The 23,811-nt window shown below is 41.8% G+C and overlaps 1 non-coding gene across 1 annotated transcript; it reads right to left on the bottom strand.

The window, feature by feature from the left end:
- Positions 1-6,362: 6,362 nt before the first annotated feature.
- On the bottom strand, positions 6,363-6,435 carry Trnar-ccu. Its single transcript has one exon. It is a non-coding gene; the product is annotated as a tRNA-Arg (tRNA).
- Positions 6,436-23,811: the final 17,376 nt, after the last annotated feature.

Here is a 23,811-nt window from a genome sequence, read left to right as displayed (position 1 = left end):
CTATGGATAGTCTGGCTGCCTGTAATCACTGTTGCTCAATTAGCACCACCCAGGAGGCACGTGTAGGGTATTTTAAGGTTAAACCTACGGACGTGAGCAGCGCTACCTCCCAATCTTAAGGACTGTCTCTCTATATACACCGCAAGCCACAGAGAGTGCTTAGCGGACCGTTCTTAATATCATTCTTCATATTATGATACCGTCCGCGTATGTTTCGAGGGGACAATGAATGCCTTACACGAGCACCCTCATCTTTTGTATCTTAGCCTTGTGAGTGTATAATGTGGGAGCTAAGTGAATTCGAACGTGGGCAAATTGTTAGTGCTCATACGATGGTGTTCGGTGTTTCAAGCTGCGCCGTGTCGAAGCTTTACACCGACAATACGGAAAGCAGAAAAACGCCATACGCTGTCACAAGGAGGACGAAAGAGTGTGTTGCGTGATCGTTACAGAGGGTCATTGAAGAGGACTTGACGAAAAATAGTACGACGACAGACGCAACATATTCGATGGTGACAGCACAACTCTTGCAGAGTCTTTCTCCAATATCGGACTTTTAAATTCCCCTACAGGGTTTCGCGACAACAACGCCGCCTTCCTTTGAAAGATTCTCATTTACTATGTAGGTAACTGAGTATCCCTGATACACTTCAATACACTGTGGCGCTAGGAGCACGCCTCTGAATCAGGAGCGTGCGTAGGTTTTCACATCAGTAGGGGAAAAACATTTTCTCCCATCATTTAAATTATCTTCTGTTGGTCCCTATTTCCTCTGTAAATTGGTTTGCTGCCATAAAATTTTTTGATCGTATAGAAATTAATTTTCACATTTATTTTTGATTATATGCATCACACGTGCAGTAAATGCAATTGGATTTAAATTAACAGTTGGAAAAAAACTGCTTATTACATTCAGCTCTTTAAAGTTGGTCAAATTTAGTACATTGCAGCGAAAGTATTGTTGAATGTGCCTAAAAACAGTGTTCTACAATTAGGTTGTGCAGGAACTGTGAGTAATCGTTTAGAGTGATATCGCCCATTTTGGAGTACTCGTGCCCTGAATGGGCCAACGCTGCTTCATAGAGGATACTGAAGCTACAGGTGTTGCAAAACACAGTCCGACGACGAGTGTTACTTCCCTCGCACTTGAACTTAGGATAGAATAAGGCAGAAGGGATAGATAACATTCCATAAAAATTTCTAAAAACATTGTGTAAAGTAGCAACAAAACGACCTTTATATGAGTCTGGCGATATAGCATCTGGGTTTCGGAAAAGCATCATCCACACAATTCCGAAGACTACAAGAGCTGACAAGTGCGAGAATTATCGCACGAACTGCTAAACATCTCATGCATCCAAGTTGCTGACAAGTATAATATACAGAAGAATGGAAAAGAAAATTGAGGGTCTGTTACATGACGACCATTTTGGCTTTAGGAAATATAAAGGTCGCTGAGATGCAGTTCTGACTTTGTGGTTGATAAGGGAAGCAAGACTAAAGAAAAATCAAGACACGTTCATAGGATTTGTCGACTTTGCTAAAGCGTTCGAAAATTTCAAATGGTGATGATGCTAGAAATTCTGAGAAAAATAGGTATAAGGTATAGAGAAAGACGGGTAAATACAATATGTACAACAGATAAGAGTGAACAATAAGAGTGGAAGACGAATAACGAAGTGCTCGGGGCAAAACGGGTGTAAGACAGGGATGTTGTCTTTCGGACGTGCTTTCCACAAGGTCAAAGGATACTAATGATAAGATTTGCCGATGACATCGCTGTCCTTAGTGAAAGTGTAGAAGAATTGCGGATTTGCTGAATGAAATGAACTATCTACTGAGTACAGAATATGGGTTGAGAGTAAATTGAAGTAAGACGAAAGTAATGAGGAGTATCAGAAATGAGAATAGCAAGAAACTTGACATCAGGATTGATGATCACGCAGTACATGAAGTTAAGGACTTCTCTTACCTAGCAGCAAAATAGCCCATGACGGACAGAGTGTGGTGGTGGTGGTAAGTTCCTATGGGACCAAACTGCTGAGGTCATCGGTCCCTAGGCTTACATCCTACTTAAACTAACCTATGCTAAGGGCAACACATACACCTATTCCCGAGGGAGGACTCGAACCTCCGCCGGGCGGGGGGGGGGGGGGGAGGGGGGGGAGGGGGGGAGGGGGGGGTGCCCCGCGAACCGTGGCAAGGCGCCTGAGACCGCGCGTCTACCCCGAGCGGCGACGGATGGAGGAAGGAGGACACAAAAGCAGACTAGCACTGGCAAAAAGGGGCATTCCTATCCAAGAGAAATCTACTAGTGTCAAAAAAAATTTTGTTTTCTGCCTTACGGCAGGTCTTGCCAAGGGGGAAGCGTCGTCAGAGAGGTCCACCGCAGCAGCGTCTAGGGAAGTGATTCCAGTGGCGGTTTCCCCGTTGCCTTCCACTGATAATGATGAAATAATGAGGACAACACAACACCCAGTCCATGAGCAGAGAAAATCTCAGACCCAGCCGGGAATCGAACCCGGGCCCCTTGGCGCGACTGACCACCGCGCTGACCACTCACCTATCGGGGCGGACACTAGTGTTATTGAGGAATTAATTTCTGAAAATGTACGTTTGGGGCACAGCAAAATTGTGTGGTAGTGACAAAAGTACGGAAACACCGAGACAAAAGCATACCTGAACATCAACGCAGACGCTAGCTAACCCTGGAGGTTGCGCTGCTGTATGTGATCACCAACGGCACCTGTGAAATGTCTTCAATATGCTGCAAGTGTCAGTCATGGTCAGAACAGTGTTCTGCGTAGAGGTCAGTGCACTATGTAGGAGCCAAGTGAGGTAGGACGTGGGGAAACTGTTGGTCCTCATATGGTAGGTGCTTCCGTAAGCCAGGCAGCCCAAGCGCTCGGTGTTTCAAGCGGCACCATGTTGAAGTTTTATACTGCAAACAGGGAAAGCGGAAAAACATCATCCGCTGCCACAAGGAGGACGAATGTGTGTGTTGAGTGATTATGACAGTCTGTCATTGAGAAGGTTTGTGACGAAAAACAAAATGACAGATGCAAAAAGTCACTGCAAAACCCTGTCAGTACCAAAATAATATGAAGGGAGCTTCATAAGCAGTAATTTGCAGGGTGAGCTGGAATTCCAAAACCACTCATCAGTGATGCAAATGCCCGTAACAGGAAAGTGTGGTGCCGAAACCTTATAACTTGGGCTATGAAGCAGTAGAAGAAAGTCATTTGGTCGGATGAGTTGTTGGGCATTGTTTCCAACTTCTGGTCCAAGAATGAAACATGGTGCAGGTTCAGTTGGCTGTATAGTACTTTTCCATGGGCCTTAAGTTTACTCTGCAAGGTAGCATTACTGCGAACGATTATGTGACCATTCTGGCGATCAGATCCATCCCATCGTACAATGTTTGTTCCGCAATGGGGATGGCTCGTCGGTTGATTTGGGGGAGGGGACCAAACAGTGAGGTCACCAGTCCCACCAGATTAGGGAAGGATGAGGAAGGAAATCGGCTGTGCCCTTTCAAACGAACCATCCCACCATTTTCCTGAAGCGAATTAGGGATATCACAGAAAACCTAAATCAGGATGGCGGGACGCGGGTTTGAACTGTGGGGATTCTGTGTTCCAAGAGGACAGGATCCTGTTCACCCAGAGTGCATCGTCCAGGATTGGTTTTGTACGCACAATGATGAATTGTCACATATTCCTGGCCACCATAGTCACCAGATATTATTGAACCTTTGTGGTCTACTTTATGCAGAAGGGTGCGTGATCGTGTGAGGATACAAGCATCATTACGACCATAAACAGTAAACAGCCTGCCATTCAAATTTTTTTCCGTAATAACATTACGTTGTAACATTGGCAACACTTAACCACTTGTCTGCTCTCGTGATTACAGAAGCGTGTCATAAAGCACACCTACTACAAGGACTAATGTTCAATGTGACGGCAACGTGTTGACGCCTTGTGGCTAAAGTTGCAACTAATGATGGTTCATAAACCATATCTATGAAAAACCCAAATGTATATTGTTTGGTTTATGTATGTACTGATTTTATGTATGTATTTCAATGATAGTTCTCTTTTTGTGCCTTCGTTCCATATCTGTGCAGCATGGTTGTTAATGGATTTGAGATTGTTAATTTTAAGAGGTGGCCGGATATTCTTCCTGCTGTCACCATGTTACCCCCCTGGAAGGAGTGTGTACATCGTAACTGCCTGCATGTAGTGTGATTTATGTAAAAATAGGCGCAAGTTTTCTAAATGCCTGTGACTCGTGTAACTATTTACCTAGTGGGATGTGGGAAACCGCCTAAAAATCACATACAGGCTGGCCCGCACACTGACCTTCTACATATGCGTGGTGTCCGTTCTTTCGGACATGTCTGAAAGAACACACAATTTTGATCCAGCAGTCGTTACGAATTAAGAAACGAAGGAATTACAGATACTGGCTGCGACTGGGCATTGATTGAAATCAACGGGAAAAGTTGAAGATTTGTGCCAGACTAGGATTCGAACCCTGGTCTCCTGCTCATTAGGTAATTGCTCTGACCTCTATGCCATCCAGACATGGTGGTCATCGCAACTGCACGGACTACACTAGCACGCCTCCCGCCAAATCCAAATTCTCAGCTTACCCACACATTACGGGTTAGTGCTCCTTGCTCATTATCCTCATTATTCGCGACATTTCACCGATCCCGGTAAGAGTTCGAGCCTAGCGTGCATCCGCATTGAAGAGGTCATTGGCCGTCTCACATTAATTATATACACACATCAAAAAGAGTTTTGCATCACCCTGGTTCCGAGAATTCCTGAAGATAGACGTTGACTGTGGATATCGTATCACAGACACAGTCCCTTTGACTGTTCACAGATGTCTCTAAACCCGTCCAAAGATATGAACAGCGCCCATTTGACGGAGGGGGTCCGACAGCTGATCAGTCCCAGTCATTCCACCAGGAAGGAGGTACATGGCTCGTGTTGTCTGTAGTTCAACTACGCCTAGACAGTCAATACCGCGGTTCGATGGCGTCCGCGTTGAAACTTTGTACCAGGAAGGGCTCTCAAAAGGGAAGTGACCAGGCATCTCGGAGTGAAACAAAGCGATGTTGTTCGGACATGGAGGAGATACAGAGAGACGGGAATTGTCGATGACATGCCTCACTCAGGCCGCCCGAGGGCTACTACTGCAATCGATGACCGATACCTACAGATTATGGCTCGGGGGAGCCCTGACAGCAACGTCACCATGTCTAATAATGCTTTTCGTGCAGCCACAGGACGTCGTGTTACGTCTCAAACTGTGTGCAGTAAGCTGCATGATGCGCAACTTCACTCCCGACGTCCATGCCGAGGTCCATCTTTGCAACCACGACACCATGCAGCGCGGTACAGATGGGCCCAAAAACATGCCGAATGGACCGCTCAGGATTAGCATCACGTTCTCTTCACTGATTAGTGTCGTACATGCCTTCAACCATCCAATCGTCGGAGACGTGTTTGGAGGCAACCCGGTCACGCTAAACGCCTTAGACACACTGTCCAGCGAGTGCAGCATGGTGGAGGTTCTCTGCTGTTTTGGGGTGGCATTATGTGGGGCCGACGTACGCCGCTGGTGGTCATGGAAGGCGCTGTATCGGCTGCACGATACGTGAATGCCATTCTCCGACCAGTAGTGCAACCATATCGGCAGCATATTGGCGAGGCATTCGTCTTGATGGACGACAATTCACGCCCCATCGTGGACATCTTGTGAATGACTTCCTGCGGTATCACGACATCGTTCGACTAGAGTGGCCAGTATGTTCTCCAGACATGAACCCTCTCGAACATGCCTGGGATAGGTTGAAAAGAGTTGTTTATGGACGACATGACCCACCAGTCACTCTGAGGGATCTACACCGAATCGCCGTTGAGGAGTGGGACAATCTGGACCAACAGTACCTTGATGAACTTGTGGATAGTATGCCACGACGAATACAGGCATGCATCAATGCAAGAGGACGTGCTACTGGGTATTAGAGCTACCGGCGTGTACAGCAATCTGGACCACAACCTCTGAAGGTCTCGCTGTATTGTGCTACAACATACAATGTGTGGTTTTCATGAGCATTAAAGAGGGCGGAAATGATGTTTATGTTGACCTCTATTCCAATTTTCTGTACAGGTTCCGGAACTCTCGGAACCGAGACGATGCAAAACTTTTTTTGATGTGTGTATATGTGGGTTTGTTCTTTCGCATGTGTGATCCAGCAGCCATTATGAATTAAGGCACAAAGGAATTACACATATTGATTGCGGGTGGGCAGTGATGTAACTCAGTGGGGAAAGTTGGAAACATGTGCCAGACCAGGATTCCAACCTGGATCTTCTGCTTAGGAAGCAGTTGCTCTCACCACTAAGCCATCTGGACACCGTGGTCAGTGCAACTGCAGAGACTCCACCAGCGCGCCTCCCGTCAGACCCAAATTCTCAGCTTATACACACACTACTAATGTAGTGCCCCTTGGCCCCTTGCCTATCATCCTCATTACCCGCGACATTTCGCCAATATCTGTTAAGAGCTCGAGTCTTGTATGCATCCACACTGAAGAGATCATTGACCGGCCGTCTTATATATACATTCATTTCTTTCGGACATGCCCGAAAGAGCAGACACTATATGTGGTGTCTGCTCTTTCGGGCATGTCCGAAAGAAATGAGAACATTTTTGATCCAGCTGTCAATATGAATTAAGACACAAATAAATTGCAGACATTGGCTGTGAGTGGGAACTGATGTAAATGAAAGGGGAGACTTGAAAATTTGTGTCGTACCAGGATCCGGTTTCCATTGATTTAGATGAATGCTCACTCGCAGCCAATGTCTGTAATTAATTTGTCTCTTAACACCGAACGTCGCCACTAATTCTTCGGGTGGGTTTCAAACGGGCCGAAGCACCTAGGTGTCTCGGAAGCGGCGCTTAACACGCATGGGAGCAGATGCTTTCGACGCTAAGCTGGTCGTTACAAATAAAACCATGTCGACTTAAGACACCTTTACGAATACAAATGATAAAGACTTAATTAAGAAGGTGTACTGCTGTATCGAGATATTATGTTTGCGGCACGGGCTTGTGAGTGAAACGAATCCTTGCACAATTGGTTTGCTTGCGCTCAGCGTCAGGCGGACGCGGGAAGGGCGGCGGCGATGTGCTTGTCATTATCGACTGTCGGCGGCTTCTCGTTGCTCTCAGTAAAGAAGTATGAAAAAAATATGCGTACGCGAGTGTCTATGCATGCCTACCGCTGCTTTTCTTAAATACAAAACGAAAGAAACTACCTTCGATTCAGTCCTCACGTAGTGAATTTTAACTAACGAGAAGAGAGCCCCAGCGGCAGGATTGACTTTTTGCGAGATAAGATCCCAGGTATCACAACCTGTAGTCATTCACCCTGGTGGGGCTCCGTTTGCTTTAGATTTTTCTATATTTAAATCATTTTCAAAATGAATTTGATCATTATTTTTATTCAGTTAATTGATTTACATGTAATTTTTTATCTCTCTTCCTTTGACACATCATTTAAATCACCATATGAACTTTTTCATTTGGTCTCACTTTTTGTTTATATCATTCTTTTTCCACTCAAGAGTTTTTGTGGATGTGAATTTCATTATATTTATCTATTACAATATTTAAATAAATGAAAATGTCGATCTGTCGGTTAAAAAGGAGACGAAATAATCTATTTTAATCTATTTATATTGATTGTGCAATGGTGTCAAAAATGTATTTCTCGTTACAAGATGTGCATTTTTCTTGGACAGTAACTATCATACAAACATTTAAAACATAGCCTTAACTCCTACTGCACTATGGGCAAAATAAAGTAGATAAAGATTTAAAGGAAGAAAAATGAGAAATATAAATAATAAATGCAATAACATGGATGACAAAATAAGATGCCAAAACGAAAGATATTAAATTGAAATTTATATGTGAAATTAATTAAGGTCACATGAACAAAGCATAAAATGAATTATAGGAAGGAAAATGAGAGCAAATGAAGGAGCTGATGTGATGATTAAAATGATGTGACAAAGAAGTAGAAATAAAAAATTATATCTGAACCAATTAATTAAATAAAAATAATGATGAAGTCATGTCAATAATGATTTAAAAATAGATAAAATTTAAAGCACCTGATGAGATTCGAACCGACAACCTGCTGTATGCAAAAGCCTTATCCTATCCATCACACAACGCAACCAGTCCATGAAATATTACGTGTTTAACCTTATTGGACGTCACGAAAACTTCTGAGATTTGTTTCTTTCCATCGATTGCTAACGAGAGCCCACCAAGGTGAATGGCTGCTGGGTATAATACGTGGGATCTTAACCACCTATCCTTCTCCCTGTAAGATTTGTTTAAATGCATTTATTTCCAGTCAATCGAATTTCTCGAGACACAAAAAAAATCTAAGCTTACGCCAGATAGTTGTATAAAAACCCCATCAGGACGCCCCTGGTCGCCTTCAAAGCTAGGAAAAATCTGGGGAAACACAATATGACAGCCCTACCTGGGAGGGCAACATTTCCGAGACGGAACTCTCACCATTTTAGTGGGACCGTGTGCACATATAGTAGTTCGGTCACTCAATCGATCGTCAAATTCATTTCATTTTTCAACACTTTATTAGTAATACCCAGAGTTTGTTGACTTGTAAATTTTCTTTCCTTATGAGCTATGCATTGTTCACAAGTTCATGAGTACTAAAAACCCCAAATATTCTTGCTATACAAGGTGTCCCAGCAGGAATGGTCAATATATGGAACGTGACAGGAATCCATGAACCAAAAAGCTTATGCACGTCTGCCCTATTCCGTATGTTTTCCGAAATAGAACACATTTAATGTACAGGGTTATTACAAATGATTGAAGCGATTTCACAGCTCTACAATAACTTTATTATTTGAGATATTTTCGCAATGCTTTGCACACACATACAAAAACTCAAAAAGTTTTTTTTAGGCATTCACAAATGTTCGATATGTGCCCCTTCAGTGATTCGGCAGACATCAAGCCGATAATCAAGTTCCTCCCACACTCGGCGCAGCATGTCCCCATCAATGAGTTCGAAAGCATCGTTGATGAGAGCTCGCAGTTCTGGCACGTTTCTTGGTAGAGGAGATTTAAACACTGAATCTTTCACATAACTCCACAGAAAGAAATCGCGTGGGGTTAAGTCGGGAGAGTGTGGAGGCCATGACATGAATTGCTGATCATGATCTCCACCAAGACCGATCCATCGGTTTTCCAATCTCCTGTTTAAGAAATGCCGAACATCATGATGGAAGTGCGGTGGAGCACCATCCTGTTGAAAGATGAAGTCGGCGCTGTCGGTCTCCAGTTGTGGCATGAGCCAATTTTCCAGCATGTCCAGATACATGTGTCCTGTAACGTTTTTTTCGCAGAAGAAAAAGGGGCCGTAAACTTTAAACCGTGAGATTGCACTAAACACGTTAACCTTTGGTGAATTGCGAATTTGCTGCACAAATGCGTGAGGATTCTCTACAGCCCAGATTCGCACATTGTGTCTGTTCACTTCACCATTAAGAAAAAATGTTGCTTCATCACTGAAAACAAGTATCGCACTGAACGCATCCTTTTCCACGAGCTGTTGCAACCGCGCCGAAAATTCAAAGCGTTTGACTTTGTCATCGGGTGTCAGGGCATGTAGCAATTGTAAGTGGTAAGGCTTCTGCTTTAGCTTTTTCCGTAAGATTTTCCAAACCGTCGGCTATGGTACGTTTAGCTCCATGCATTCTTTATTCGTCGACTTCCGCGGGCTACGCGTGAAACTTTCCCGCACGCGTTCAACCGTTTCTTCGCTCACTGCAGGCCGACCCGTTGATTTCCCTTTACAGAGGCATCCAGAAGCTTTAAACTGAGCATACCATCGCCCAATGGAGTTAGCAGTTGGTGGATCTTTGTTGAACTTCGTCCTGAAGTGTCGTTGCACTGTTATGACTGACTGATGTGAGTGCATTTCAAGCACGACATACGCTTTCTCGGCTCCTGTCGCCATTTTGTCTCCCTGCGCTTTCGAGCGCTCTGGCGGCAGAAATCTGAAGTGCGGCTTCAGCTAAACAAAACTTGATGAGTTTTTCTACGTATCTGTAGTGTGTCGTGACCATATGTCAATGAATGGAGCTACAGTGAGTTTATGAAATCGCTTCAGTCATTTGTAATAGCCCTGTACATTTGTTTTTGGGCTAGTGGCACGAATGTCTGAATATTTCTACAGGGGACTCCCAACGATTTGCTGACTGCACGCAACGCCGAGTTGCTCCACTACGTGGAGCAGAACGAGAGCCACACCATATTATTAGGTATCTCAAGACTTTTGTCACCTCACTGTATGGAGCTGTGCTGCATCGATAGCCGTCCATAACTCGAAACAGTTGCTGGTACAGGATTTTGCACACAAACTTACCTCTCGATTATGTCCCATAAGTGTTCGATGGGATTCATGTCGGGCGACGTGGGTGGCCAAATAAACCACACGAAGTGTCCAGAATGTTCTTCAGACCAATAGCAAACAGTCATAGCCCTGTGACAGGTCGCATTGCCATCCATAAAAATGCCATCGTTGTTTGGATACATTAAGTCCATGAATGGTTGCAGATGGCCTCCAAGTAGTCGAACAGAACCATTTCCAGTCAGTGATCGGTCCAGTTGGACCAAAGGACTTAGTACATTCAACCTAAACGCAGCCTACACCATTACGGAGTCACCACTAGCTTGCACAGTGTCTTGTTGAGAAACTGAATCCGTGGCTTCGTGTAGTTCACGCCACACTCAAGCCCTACCATCAGCTCTTACCAACTGAAATCCGCGTACATCTGACCAGAACACGATTTTCCAGTCGTCTAGCGTCCAAGCGATATGGTAACGAGGGCAGTAGAAGTGCTGCAGGCGATGCCCTATTGTTAGCAACCGCACTCGTGTCTGTCGTCTGCTGCCATAGCGCATTAACGCCAAATTTCGCCACACAGTCCTAAAGATATTCGTTCACGTTGAAAGTTAATTAACGGTGCATCTGTTATTATTCTCCTGTTCCTTACAGTTATTAGCTAGTACTAGGTTAGATGTTGAAACAAAAAGAAATCGATATTGTACCAAACGTAATGACTACTAATGAAATTATGATACACTACTGGCCATTAAAATTGCTACACCACGAAGATAACGTGCTACAGACGCGAAATTTAACCGACAGGAAGAAGATACTGTGATATGCAAATGATTAGTTTTTCAGAGCATTCACACAAGGTTGGCACCGGTGGCGACACCTAGAACGTGCTTACATGAGGAAAGTTTCCGACCGATTTCTCATACACAAACAACAGTTGACCGGCGTTGCCCGGTGAAACGTTGTTGTGATGCCTCGTGTAAGGAGGAGAAATGCGTACCATCACGTTTCCGCTTTGATAAAGGTCAGACTGTAGCCTATCGCGATTGCGGTTTATCCTACCGCTACATTGCTGCTCGCGTTGGTCAAGATCCAATGACTGTTAGCACAATATGGAATCGGTGGGTTCAGGAGGGTAATACGGAACGCCGTGCTGGAACCCAAAGGGCTCGTATCACTAGCAATCGAGATGACAGGTATCTTATCCGCATGGCTGTAACGGATCGTGCAGCCACGTCTCGATCCCTGAGTCAACAGATGGGGACGTTTGCAAAACAACCATCTGCACGAACAGTTCGACGACGTTTGCAGCAGAATGGACTATCAGCTCGGAGACCATGGCTGCGGTTACCCTTGACGCTGCATCACAGACAGTAGCGCCTGGGATGGTGTACTCAACGACGAACGTGGTTGCACGAATGGCAAAACGTCATCATGATGATCGCATCCATGTTTGGCGACACCGCGGTGAACCCACACTGGAAGCGTGTATTCGTCATCGCCATACTGGTGTATCACCCGGCTTGATGGTATGGACTGCCATTGGTTACACGTCTCGGTCACCTCTTATTCGCATTGACGGCACTTTGAACAGTGGACGTTACATTTCAGATGTGTTACGGCCCGTGACTCTACCCTTCATTCGATCCCTGCGAAACCCTACATTTCATCAGCATAATGCACGACCGCATGTTGCACGTCCTGTACGGGCCTTTCTGGATACAGAAAATGTTCGACTGCTGCCCTGGCCAGCACATTCTCCAGATCTCTCACCAATTGAAAACGTCTGGTCAATGGTGACCGAGCAGCTGGCTCGTCACAATACGCCAGTCACTACTCTTGATGAACTGTGGTATCGTGTTGAAGCTGCATGGGCAGCTGTACCTGTACACGCCATCCAAGCTCTGTTTGACTCAAAGCCCAGGCGTATCAAGGACGTTATTACGGCCAGCGGTGGTTGTTCTGGGTAGACGGCCAGAGTGGCCGAGCGGTTCTGGGCGCTGCAGTCTGGAACTGCGCGCCCGCTACGGTCGCAGGTTCGAATCCTGTCTCGGGCATGGATGTGTGTGATGTCCTTAGGTTAGTTAGGTTTAAGTAGTTCAAAGTTCTAGGGTACTGATGACTTCAGAAGTTAAGTCCCATAGTGCTCAGAGCCATTTAAACCATTTGTTTTGGATTCTGATTTCTCAGGATCTATGCACCCAAATTGCGTGAAAATGTAATCACATGTCAGTTCTAGTATAATATATTTGTCCAATGAATACCCATTTATCATCTGCATTTCTTCGTGGTGTAGCAATTTTAAAAGCCAGTAGTGTATTTGTGCGTCGACTTTTTAGATTTGTTCTTGAAACTAAAGGAAAATATGTTAAAGCACGCGCTCCAGTTATTTTAGAAAATAATGAAAGATTTTCTAACTGCAGGCACCTGTTGTGCAACAACAGACGTTCCCAGATTTTCGAAAACCTCTGCATGCTATCACACACTGTAATAAAGCTATGATGGTTATACAATCATTTCTTTACATCTTAAAATAATAAGGTTTCTTAAGCAAAACATAGGATTTTTAAATTGATTATCCTTTTCGTAATATCTGTTATAGTCTCCTATAAGTTTTTCATTAGTCTTGTTCATTTTATATATCGCTTCACATATTATGTTTTATATCACTTTAAGTCATTTTATCGATGTTTTAAGGTCACTGTAGTGATAATTTTCCAGGTATTTTGGATCATATCAATCTGGGCCCGCTGTTTACAGCTCCTTTTTTAGATTCGTAAACTAAGTGAATACTCATTAGGTGCACCTGACCCCACATGGCAACCCTGTCTGAATTCGTTCGAGGTGTGCAGTCCTGTCCTGTCCTGGAGCAACACACTAGAATTATCAATGATGGTTACAATCTCTGTGTTTATACACTGTCGGCATTAACAGATAATGTTCTGACGATTACAGCTATGGTAAAAATTGATAAGTGGGTTCGCATTTTGAGAATGCGAATTCAGACAGACGTCAGCTGTTTGTGACAAATACATCAGGGCTCGAACGTGATTTTTCTGCTCATTGTGAACGATCGCCTTAACGACTTCAGTTATCTGAGCACACCTCCAGCACCAACACAAACCTCCTTATGTCACGGAGTCCACAATCCTTACGCTCACACGAACATTTTCTTGTCATTTTAGCCCACCGAGGCTTGAATACATCAATAATGGTTGCAATGTCTGTGTTTATACTATCTTTGTGTCTTCACATTATGCGTATTCCTATAGAAGTGCATGCACTGATGGAAATGGAAGTGTCACACAGTGAATACTTTGACTGAACTGATACTCCAGCATATCTACGAATGTGTTCAAAAGGTGTCACAACCAACCTCATTGGACATCTTCTGTGAGGAGTGTTAATTTCGAGTTTGAACAGCTGCTTGGGCCAGGTGCGACGACACATATCGGTGTGGTTCCTGTTGATTCTCCAATAGGTGGGATTGTATTAAGCGTGGTCCGCACCTCAACAGGAAAAGGAAGCGCAAACTGGCTGGACTAATAGCGGGAAAATTAAGGCGGGAAGAACTGCCATGAATGGTAAAATACCAGTGGTCAAAGGTGTTGCACTGTCTCAGGATAGGTCAGGACTGAAATGAACCTTCAGTTTGAAAAAGAAACTAAACAGCATAATTATGGCACAATGGACCAGCAAACACAGCTGATGGTTAAAAATTTTCACCAATCAGCAAAAAATTTTATTGCTACCGAGTTTGGTCTCAGTCAGTGTGAATTACTTATTTACATTGATGAATCAGAGTCGTCCAACCCAGCTGACATAATCTGCCTCTCTGAACATGATGTGACCATTGGTACAGATGTGTTAAGTGTTGCAGGAGTTAGGTTAGCTTCTCCCTTTTGTAGGGCAGAAATGGATGATAAAGAAGTTTCCACAATCATCAGAAATTGCCATAAATTTAGTCACATAGACATTCATAAATTTTTCCTAGTGCAGCATATGAAAGCATGTGGAACAGAAGTAGAATTTCATAATATATCATTCATAACGGTAAGTGTAACAAGTACCAGCAAGTTATTTTAATCTCTTCATAAATCACTTTTAAGTTCTACTGGCCCATTTAAAACAAAAAAGAAAGAATTACTGGTTGCTTGAGATTCTATGTAGATTTCCTTGAGAACTCTTCCAATAAGAACTTATTATAGTTAGAAGCATTGTCATTCAACTGTTAACAAACTGTTAACTTTCCAACTAAAGTCATGCTCATAAATTAAGGATAACTGCAGAATGTGTTGCCTCACAACGTGGCACTACACAAAACTGGTGCTAATAGCATTGGCACATGGGGAACACACATGACATAGATCTGTAAGTCCACGGTATTGGTGATAAGTTGAGAAAACTGTCCCGAAACACATGTGCTACAAAATGCCACTATTTCCTGCATATGTACCCCAACATTAATATGGGATATGATCACCATGCACACATACACAGGCCGCACAATGGTTTGGCATACCGTGGATCAGGTGGTCGAGCAGCTGCTGGGGTATAGCCTCCCATTCTTGCACCAGTGCCTGTCGGAGCTCCTGAAATGTCCTAGGGGTTTGAAAATGTGCAGCAATACGTCAACCAATAGCATCCCAGAAGTGCTCAATGGGGTTTAGGTCCGGAGAATAGGCAGGTCACTCCATTTGCCTGATATCTTCTGTTTCAAGGTACTCCTCCACGATGGCAGCTTGGTGGGGCCAAGTGTTATCATCCATCAGGAAGAAGATGGGACCCACTGCACCCCTGAAAAGGTGGACATACTGGTGCAAAATGATGTCCTGATACAACTGACCTGTTAAAGTTCCTCTGTCAAAGACTTGCAGGTGTGTGCATGGACCAATCATAATCCCACCGCACACCATCAAACCACGACCTCTATACAGGTCCCTTTCAAAGACCCTAAGGGGTTGGTATCTGGTTCCTGGTTCATGCCAGATGAAAACCCAGTGAGAATCACTGTTCAGACTGTACCTGGACTCGTCCGTGGACATAACCTGGAACCATTGCTCCAATGACCACGTACTATGTTCTTGACACCAGGCTTTACGGGCTCTCCTGTGACCAGGTGTCAGTTAATGCACCTTGCAGGTTTCCAGGCAAATAAACCATGTCTGCTCAGTCGTCTGTACACTGTGTGTCTGGAGAAAACTGTTCCAGTGGCTGCGGTAAGGTCCTGAGCAAGGCTACCTGCAGTACTCAGTGGCCATCTGGAGGCACTGATGGTGAGATATGGGTCTTCTTGCAGTGTTGTACGCTGTGGACGTCCCATACTGTAGCACCTGGACACGTTTCCTGTCTGCTGGAATCATCGCCATAATCATGAGATCACACTTTGTGGCACACGAAGGACCCATCCTACGGCCTGCTGTCTTTGACCAGCCTCCAGTCGCCCTAGTGTTCTACCCCTTATAAGGTCATCTATATGTGTTCTATGAGCCATTTTCAACCCACAATCACCATTAGCATGTCTGAAAACGTCTGCACACTTACTCGCTGCACCATACTCTGACATGCCACCAACACATCTCTATGTGGACTGCTGCCAGCACCACCAAGTGACGACCGCAGGTCAAATGCACAGCTTGGTCATACCCAGAGGTGATTTGAACCCACAAACCACCCACCAGAGCATTGTTTTACCATGTATCAGCATTATCCTCAATTTATGAGCATGAGTGTAGAATAGCTGAGGGCTCAAAGATGGCCATTGATAATATCTTTGTGGAAATATCTAAGGAACAAAATTGTATTATAAAACTAATAATAAGTAGCCTCGCAGACCATGACATGCAGTACCTTTCACTAAATGTTAATACTGATCTGGGTATAAAATCTGCTATGTCTGAGTTCAAGAGCATAGTCAGTAAGCCAAAAATTTGTTGCTTTAGGAATCTCTTCAAAGGTCTGAATTGGAGTGATGTGTACAATGCATATAACATGAATGAGAAATACAACTCTTTTATTAATAATGTCCTTAACTTAATTTGAAAACTGTTTTCTCCAAAAACTAACCCAGATTAAACCAGAGTCTGTACAAAAGCCATGGATTACTCATGGGGTAAGGATATCCTGTAAGATAAAAAGGAAATTATATCTATCTTTCAGGAACAGCTCTGATGTAAATGCTATAGATCATTACAAAACATACTGCAAAATATTGAATATAGTAATGTGGACAGCAGAGCAACTGTATTATTAGAAAAGGATAGTAACAACAGATAACAAAATAAAGACAACATGGGATAAAGTGAAAGAAGAGACTGGTAGAACCAGAGATGGAGGGGAGTGCATAGCATTAAGAGTAAATGATACTCATATAACAGATGTGTGCAGTGTTGTTGACATTTCAACAAGCACTTCACAACAGTTACTGAAAAGATGTGGTTGTCAGGTTCATTAGATGCAGCAACGGACCATCTCAGTGCAGTCACTACAAATAACTGCAGTAATATGAGTATGGCCCTCATAGTATCACTAGAAGTAATGTTCACCATTAAGTCCTTAAAATCAACAAATTCTAGTGGCTACGCTAATACATCAACAAAGTTGCTTAAGCAGAGTGCCTCTGAGTTATGTGACATTTTAAGTCGTTTTTGTAACTAGTGTTTTGCCAACATTATCAAAACTTTTAGAAAATATAAAATACAGCCATCTTCTTAACCACCTGACCACAAATAAAATATTATCCTAGCTGTAATCTGAATTTCTAAAGGGTTCTGATTTTGGAAAGGCTATCCACACAAATAGTGAGAATGTACAGAATTCATTAGGTATTAAATTACATGGTACTGGTGTATTTTGTGATCTGCCAATGGCATTTGACTGCGGAAATTACAGTATTCTTTTAAGTAAATTAGAATATTACAGTGTACGAGGAAACACTTCAAAACAGTTCAAATCCTGTATCTCTGACAGAAAACAAAGGATGTCAGTAGGAAAGAATGTGTATTAAGGTATCAGGCATCATCCAACCAGGAGCCAATAAGGGTATCGCCCAAGGTCCCATCTTGGGGCCTTTACTTTTCTTGTGTATAATAATGACCTTTCATCAGTAACATTATCTGATGCCAAGTTTGTTTTGTTTTCAGATGATACTAACATTGGAATAAGTACATGCCTAAAATATGATGACAAGCAGATAGTAGAAGCTGGCAGTGTTAAATTCCTGGGATTATAGCTTGATAAATTTAAGTGGAAGGAGTACACCACAGAACAGGTGAAATACCAAAACGAATCTGTTTGTTATGTGAATGTTGTTGGACATATGTGGTATAAAAATAAAAAAGCTAGTGTACTATGCTTACTTTCATTTCATAATGTAACAAGGGATTACTTTCTGTGGTGATTCATCAAGCCAAGCTGAAGTTTTCTGAGCCCAAAAATATGCAATACAAATTATTTGTGGTGTGAAATGAAGAATGTCCTGCAGAGGGCTATTTAAGGAACTGTGGATACTAACTACCATTTTCCAATATATTTATTTCTTAATGAAATTTATTTTTAAAAATATTTCTTTTTTTCAAACCGATAGTGCAGTTTGTTGAATCTGTACCAGAAATAAGAATAACTTTCACAAAGATTTAAAATCACTTACTTTGGTTCAGAATGGTGTGCACTTTTCAGTGATACACATTATCAATAACATGCCAGCAGCCATGAAAGGTTTAACTAATCATAAAGTTCAGTCTGAGAGGACTCCATTGATGAATTTCTTAGTAGAACCAATTAATGTGTATGTTTCTATAATATCACATAATGTGAATATTGCATATAATCTGACTTCTGTACAAATTTTGTGCAGCAATGTGTCATTGTAAATAAGTACTGTAAAATGTTTTTTATTTTATTTTTTTTTTATTTGATGTGTGGCTACAATAGCTTAAGAATTATGATAGCACCATAAACATTTAATATTTGGTTACAAGTTTTATATCCTTTTAAATGTAAATGTGCTTAAGGATTTTTTAACAATTCCACATCCACAAGGGCAATTTCATTTGGGATCTGTGAAAAGTACATTAGTATATCCATTCTTATTTTACAAATATTTGTTGTGTTTTCTTGTTTTCTGACATGTTCCAGAGAACCTCCTTACTGTGTATCGAATGGAACAAAAAGTACATCTCGTCTAATCTAATCTAATCTGTGGGATGTACTGAGTAAAATTTAGTCCTAATGAGAGATTATTTTTAGTACAATCCAAAAACACTGCTACAGATAAAGAATGGTTTGAATACCTGGTGACTATTAAGAGTGTGTAACATAAATGGTACTTTTCAGGTGGAGATCAAACCATGTATTCTGAGAGGATGTGCACATGCAGCTTTTAACCAACATAGGGATGAGTGTCTCAGGAACACCATACTGATAGATTGCACAGACAGTCGGCTGTAGTGCAATGAATGCAGAAGGAGTGCTGATCACATGAACTCACAATGACAGAGTGGCAAGAAGAACAGGCAAAGCTTGATATACACCAACCAAACAGAAATATCACAAGAAAATACATCAGGTGCACCATTAAAAAATTATTGTAATCAAAGTATATGTCACACAGGTAATGTCACTGGCTCTATCATAACACAGTCAGTAACTGCCAAAGAAGCAAACTTGAGTCTTCCTGGAGTGAGTGATCAACAACAAAAGCCACTTCAGAGTACAGCAAAATTAAAGTTCATAAGTTTGACAAAATTAAAGTCTGAAGTGTAACATAAAGTTTCCCAATTACTTGAATGAAGTTCAGTTCTGAGTAGGAATCAAAGTCAGAGTCCAGAGTCTCAAAAAATTAGGCAAACATTAAAGTACAAAAACTGTAATATAATCACAACATTTGGAATTTCTTGGGATTGTACTTTGATAATAAAGTCCCAATGAAAGAACCAGAGCAATTGCTTAAGTTTGTGCAAATATACAAGCATTAATTCTGACACTATCAAAGCAGTGAAGAAGTAATGAAGCAGAGAATACCAAGGACTTTCAGCATGGCACCATTATAGTGGTAGAGTCAGATTCCACAGTGATGTGCAGAGAGGACAGGTGTCTGCATTGTAAATGTCCATGGAAGTAGGAAATGCTTCGGCTGCCACATGCTGATTGTAGATCTGCGCTCCTCTCAGTGTGCTGACCCAGCTGCTGGTGGCACCCTATGTTGGTCTTGTATTGCACATCACCGCTTTGAGCTGCCACAGCCAGTTGATGCATGGGCCATGATGCTGCCACACTGATATATGTTATGTGGGTAGTTGGGTAGTTGTTGTCACCAGCTGTTCATGTCCGCACACCACAAATAGATTGTAGCATTACCAAACTGACTCTAATTAATAGGCAGAAGGCAGCAGCTCAAATCCAGGGAGAGGTTACAAGTAGAGTGACTGTCAGGAACATATTGCTGGAAACCTAGTTGAGGTCTCATGTTGTCATACTTTGTTTACTGCTGACACCATACCACATACATCAGAGACTTACATGAAGTAAAGTCAGAATCAACTGGGACATTAAGTGGCAGGTTGTGATGTTCGATGACAAGTCTTGCTTCTGTTTGTGATCATCAGGTCAATGCCATGGTACCTTTAGATGACTTGACTGTAGATTGACTCTTGGGACCCATGACTCTGTAACTCCTGGAATCTGGATCTCATGGATACCACAGCAGTACAGGTTTGGTAATTGTTGGAGGAAGACTGAATGCTCACCAGTATATAGCAAGAATGGTAAACCCTGCTGTCACACTCTTCATGACCAGGGTTCTAAATAACATATTTCAGCAGGATAATGCAAGAGCCAAAACTGCAGATCACACCACAAACACCTTGAGGAATGTACAGATCCTTGACTGGTATGCCCAGTCCTCTGATTTGTCCTTCATAGATCATGTTTGAGTTGTGATCAAAAGCAACATTATAATATGTTTATTGCACTGAAACAATTGTTTCAGAGCTGATGGGTGGGCAATAAAAGGTCTCATTCAGGAGTGTAGGGACAAGTTTAAATAGCGTTAATTTATTTTCAGAGAATAATTTATTTTGTTCTTGGTTTTGTTGTCCTTGTAGTCTTCAGCCTGAAGACTGGTTTGATGCTGCTCTCTACACTATCCTGTGCAAACCTCTTCATCTCTGAATTCACTAATGCAACCTACATCCATTTGAATCTGCAAACTGTACTCGTCTCTTGGTCTCCCTCTGCAATTTTTACCCCTATGCTTTCCTCCAATACCAAATGGATGATTCCTTGATGTATCAGAATGTGTCCTATTAACAAATTCCTTCTTTTGCTCAAGTCCTACCACATTTTTTTCCTGCTAATTATGTTCAATAGTTCTTTCTTAGATACACAATCTACCCATCTAATCTTTAGCATTATTTTGTAGCTTCACATTTCAAAAGCTTCTATTTTCTTCATGTTTCACTTTGGTGCATGGCTACACTTCAAACAAATGCTTTCAGAAAACATTTCCAAACACTTAAATTCAATGTTCAAGCAATTTCTCTTCATCAGAAACGCTTTTGTTACCGCTGACATTCTACATTTTACACCCTTTCTATTTTGGCCATCGTAAGTTATTTTACTCCCCAAATATCAAAGCTCATCTATTACTTTTAGAGTCTCATTTCCTAATGTAATTCCTTCAGCATCACCTGATTTAATTCAACTACATGCCACTATACCTTTCTTTGCTTTTGTTAATGTTCATCTTATATCCTCCTTTCAAGGGACGGTTCATTCTATTTTACTACTCTTCCAAGTTCTTTGTTGTCTTTGCCAGAATTAAAACTTCATCAGAAAACCCAAAAGTTTTTATTTCTTCAACCTAATTTTCTAAATTTCTCCTTGCTTTCCATCACAGTTTGCTCAGTGCACAGATTGAGTAACACTGAGGGTATACTACAACCCTGTCCCACTCACTTATAAACCACTGCTTGCTTCCTTTCACACTCATTGACTCTTATAACTGTAGTCTAGTTTCTCTAAAAGTTTTCTCCCTTTATTTTACCCCTGCTATCTTCAGACATTTAAGGAGTCTATTCCAGTCAACATTGTCAAAAGTACTCTCTAAATCTACAAACTTATAAACATATCTTCATATTCATCATCATCATTGGTGCAACAGCCCTCTGTGAATCTTGGCCTTCTGTAGAGGATTATTCCATTCTTTCCTGTTTTTTGTCGATCACTTCCAATTTCGAATTCCAGTTTTCTTATGGCCTCTCTGACATCTTCCTTCCACCTTAGGTTTGGTCTTCCTGCTCTCCTGGTTCCTTCAGGCACTGGGCTGAATATCTTCTTAATCGTTCTGTTGTTTGCTCTCAGCACATGTCCTGCCCATCCCAGCATTTTAATCTTAATGTAGCTGACAATGCCTGGTTCAGTACATAGATTATATAATCCATAGTTGAATCTCCTCCTCTAGACATCATTTTCTTCCACTGGCCCAAGAATTTATCTCAGTATCTTTCTTTCAAATATACCCCATTGCTATTCATCAAATTTTGTTAATGTCCAAGTTTCAGCACCATATGTCAGTGTGGTATCAGTCATTATCCAGTCGGCTGCACTTTCAAACATGTGCATCACTAGTTATGCCCCCGTATTTTCTACAGCCACATCATGACATGAGGGCACTGCCACAAATGATCATACTGTTGTGAATGAGATGCAAGCATTCCTCCTCTGGAGCTCCAGTGATGGATGTACTTATGTTTGAACATTCATGCACTGAGACCTTTTTGTGTGTTTGCCAGCTGAATAACATTTATAGACTTTAATAGTGGCCAGGGCTTAATGTCTTCTGAATAATCTTTGTATGGAAAAGTGACAGATTTATATATCTTCTGTATCTTTATATATTTCTATATCGAAATCTATTGTTAGCAACTGATGCTGCTACCTCACTACACAGTTATTTATTATTTTTACTATTTGATATTAGATGTAGAATAAATTAATATCTGAATTCTCCATTCATGGGCAGCATCTGTTCCTCACTCTTGCATCCACTAAGGAACCACACAGCATGCAAGGAACTCATAACAGTTAGCACTGGTCTTACTAAGTTCTATGCATCACAACTTTGGTTTTCCTTAACAGCAACTTAGATTTCAGACATTTTCTGAGGCCATGGTAGCACTTGTTGGCAGACAATATTCTTTTTTGGATTTCGGAGCTGACACTGTTGTTACAGCTTACTTCTGATCCAAGGTAAGTGAAACTACACATGATGTCAAACTTATATGAAGCAATTTTTATAGTTGGAGGCTCCATATATATAGTTTTCCCTTCATTTATCTATAGGTTCATCTTTCTAGCAACTCTTTCAAGACTCTTAAAGGCTTCTTTCATTGCTCTTGGGATTCTCACAATTATATCAATACCATGTGCACATGCCAGCAACTGAACTGATTTATACAGGGCAGTCTCTCTTGTATTGATGCCTGCAACTCTTCTAACCTTTTCCTAAGCTATATTAAACAGAAGTTAGGATAATACATCTCCCTGTCACATTCTATTTTTTGTGACCACAGCACTTGATGGCATATTACATATTTTAATCTGATTCTTTGTGCTAGTAGCTTTCACTAAGGCAATCAATTTATTAGGAATGTCTCAACTCTTCTGTTGCTGTACACAGTTCCCTTTTGTCAATACTGGCATAAGTTGATCTGAAGTCTATAAAGAGGTGACGTGTATCAATCTAAAATTTTTTCTAGTATTTGCCATATTGTGAAGATGTAATCAACAGTAGATCTTCCCTGATGGAAACCATGTTGATAATCATCAACACCATTTTCAACATCATGTGTATGCCTATTAAAAAGGATGTTGGAAAAAAATTCATGTGCTGTAAGTAATAGGCAAATTCCCCTGTAGTTAGAGCACACCATAGTATTACATTCCTTGTGTATTGGGCATATGACGCCTATGTTCCTATCATCAGGTATACTTTCATCTATCCAAATCTTAAATGCAAGCTTGTGTAAATGTTTGACAAATTCCTTTGCTGCATTTTTAAAGAGTTTGCTTGAACTCAATCCATTCCTGGTCTCTTATCATTCCTCAACTTCTTGATGGCTGCTTCCACTTCCTCAATAGTTGGTACTAGTTCCTCTGTTTCCAAGTTCCTAATATTTACAGAGGATACGATTCCTTGGGTCTCAGATGTACTATCATTCAACAGTTCATCTAAGTGTTGAAATCTTCTATGTATTGCTTCATCACTATTCAAATTGGAACCATCTGTATTTCTACATAAATTCATCCATGGCTGGAAATCCTTCCAGCTC

The sequence above is a fragment of the Schistocerca piceifrons genome, chromosome 6 (genome assembly GCF_021461385.2).
Source record: "Schistocerca piceifrons isolate TAMUIC-IGC-003096 chromosome 6, iqSchPice1.1, whole genome shotgun sequence".
NCBI classification, from domain to species: Eukaryota; Metazoa; Arthropoda; class Insecta; order Orthoptera; family Acrididae; genus Schistocerca; species Schistocerca piceifrons.
Note: the sequence above shows the minus strand (reverse complement) of the source record. Positions and strands in the feature narration are given on the sequence as shown.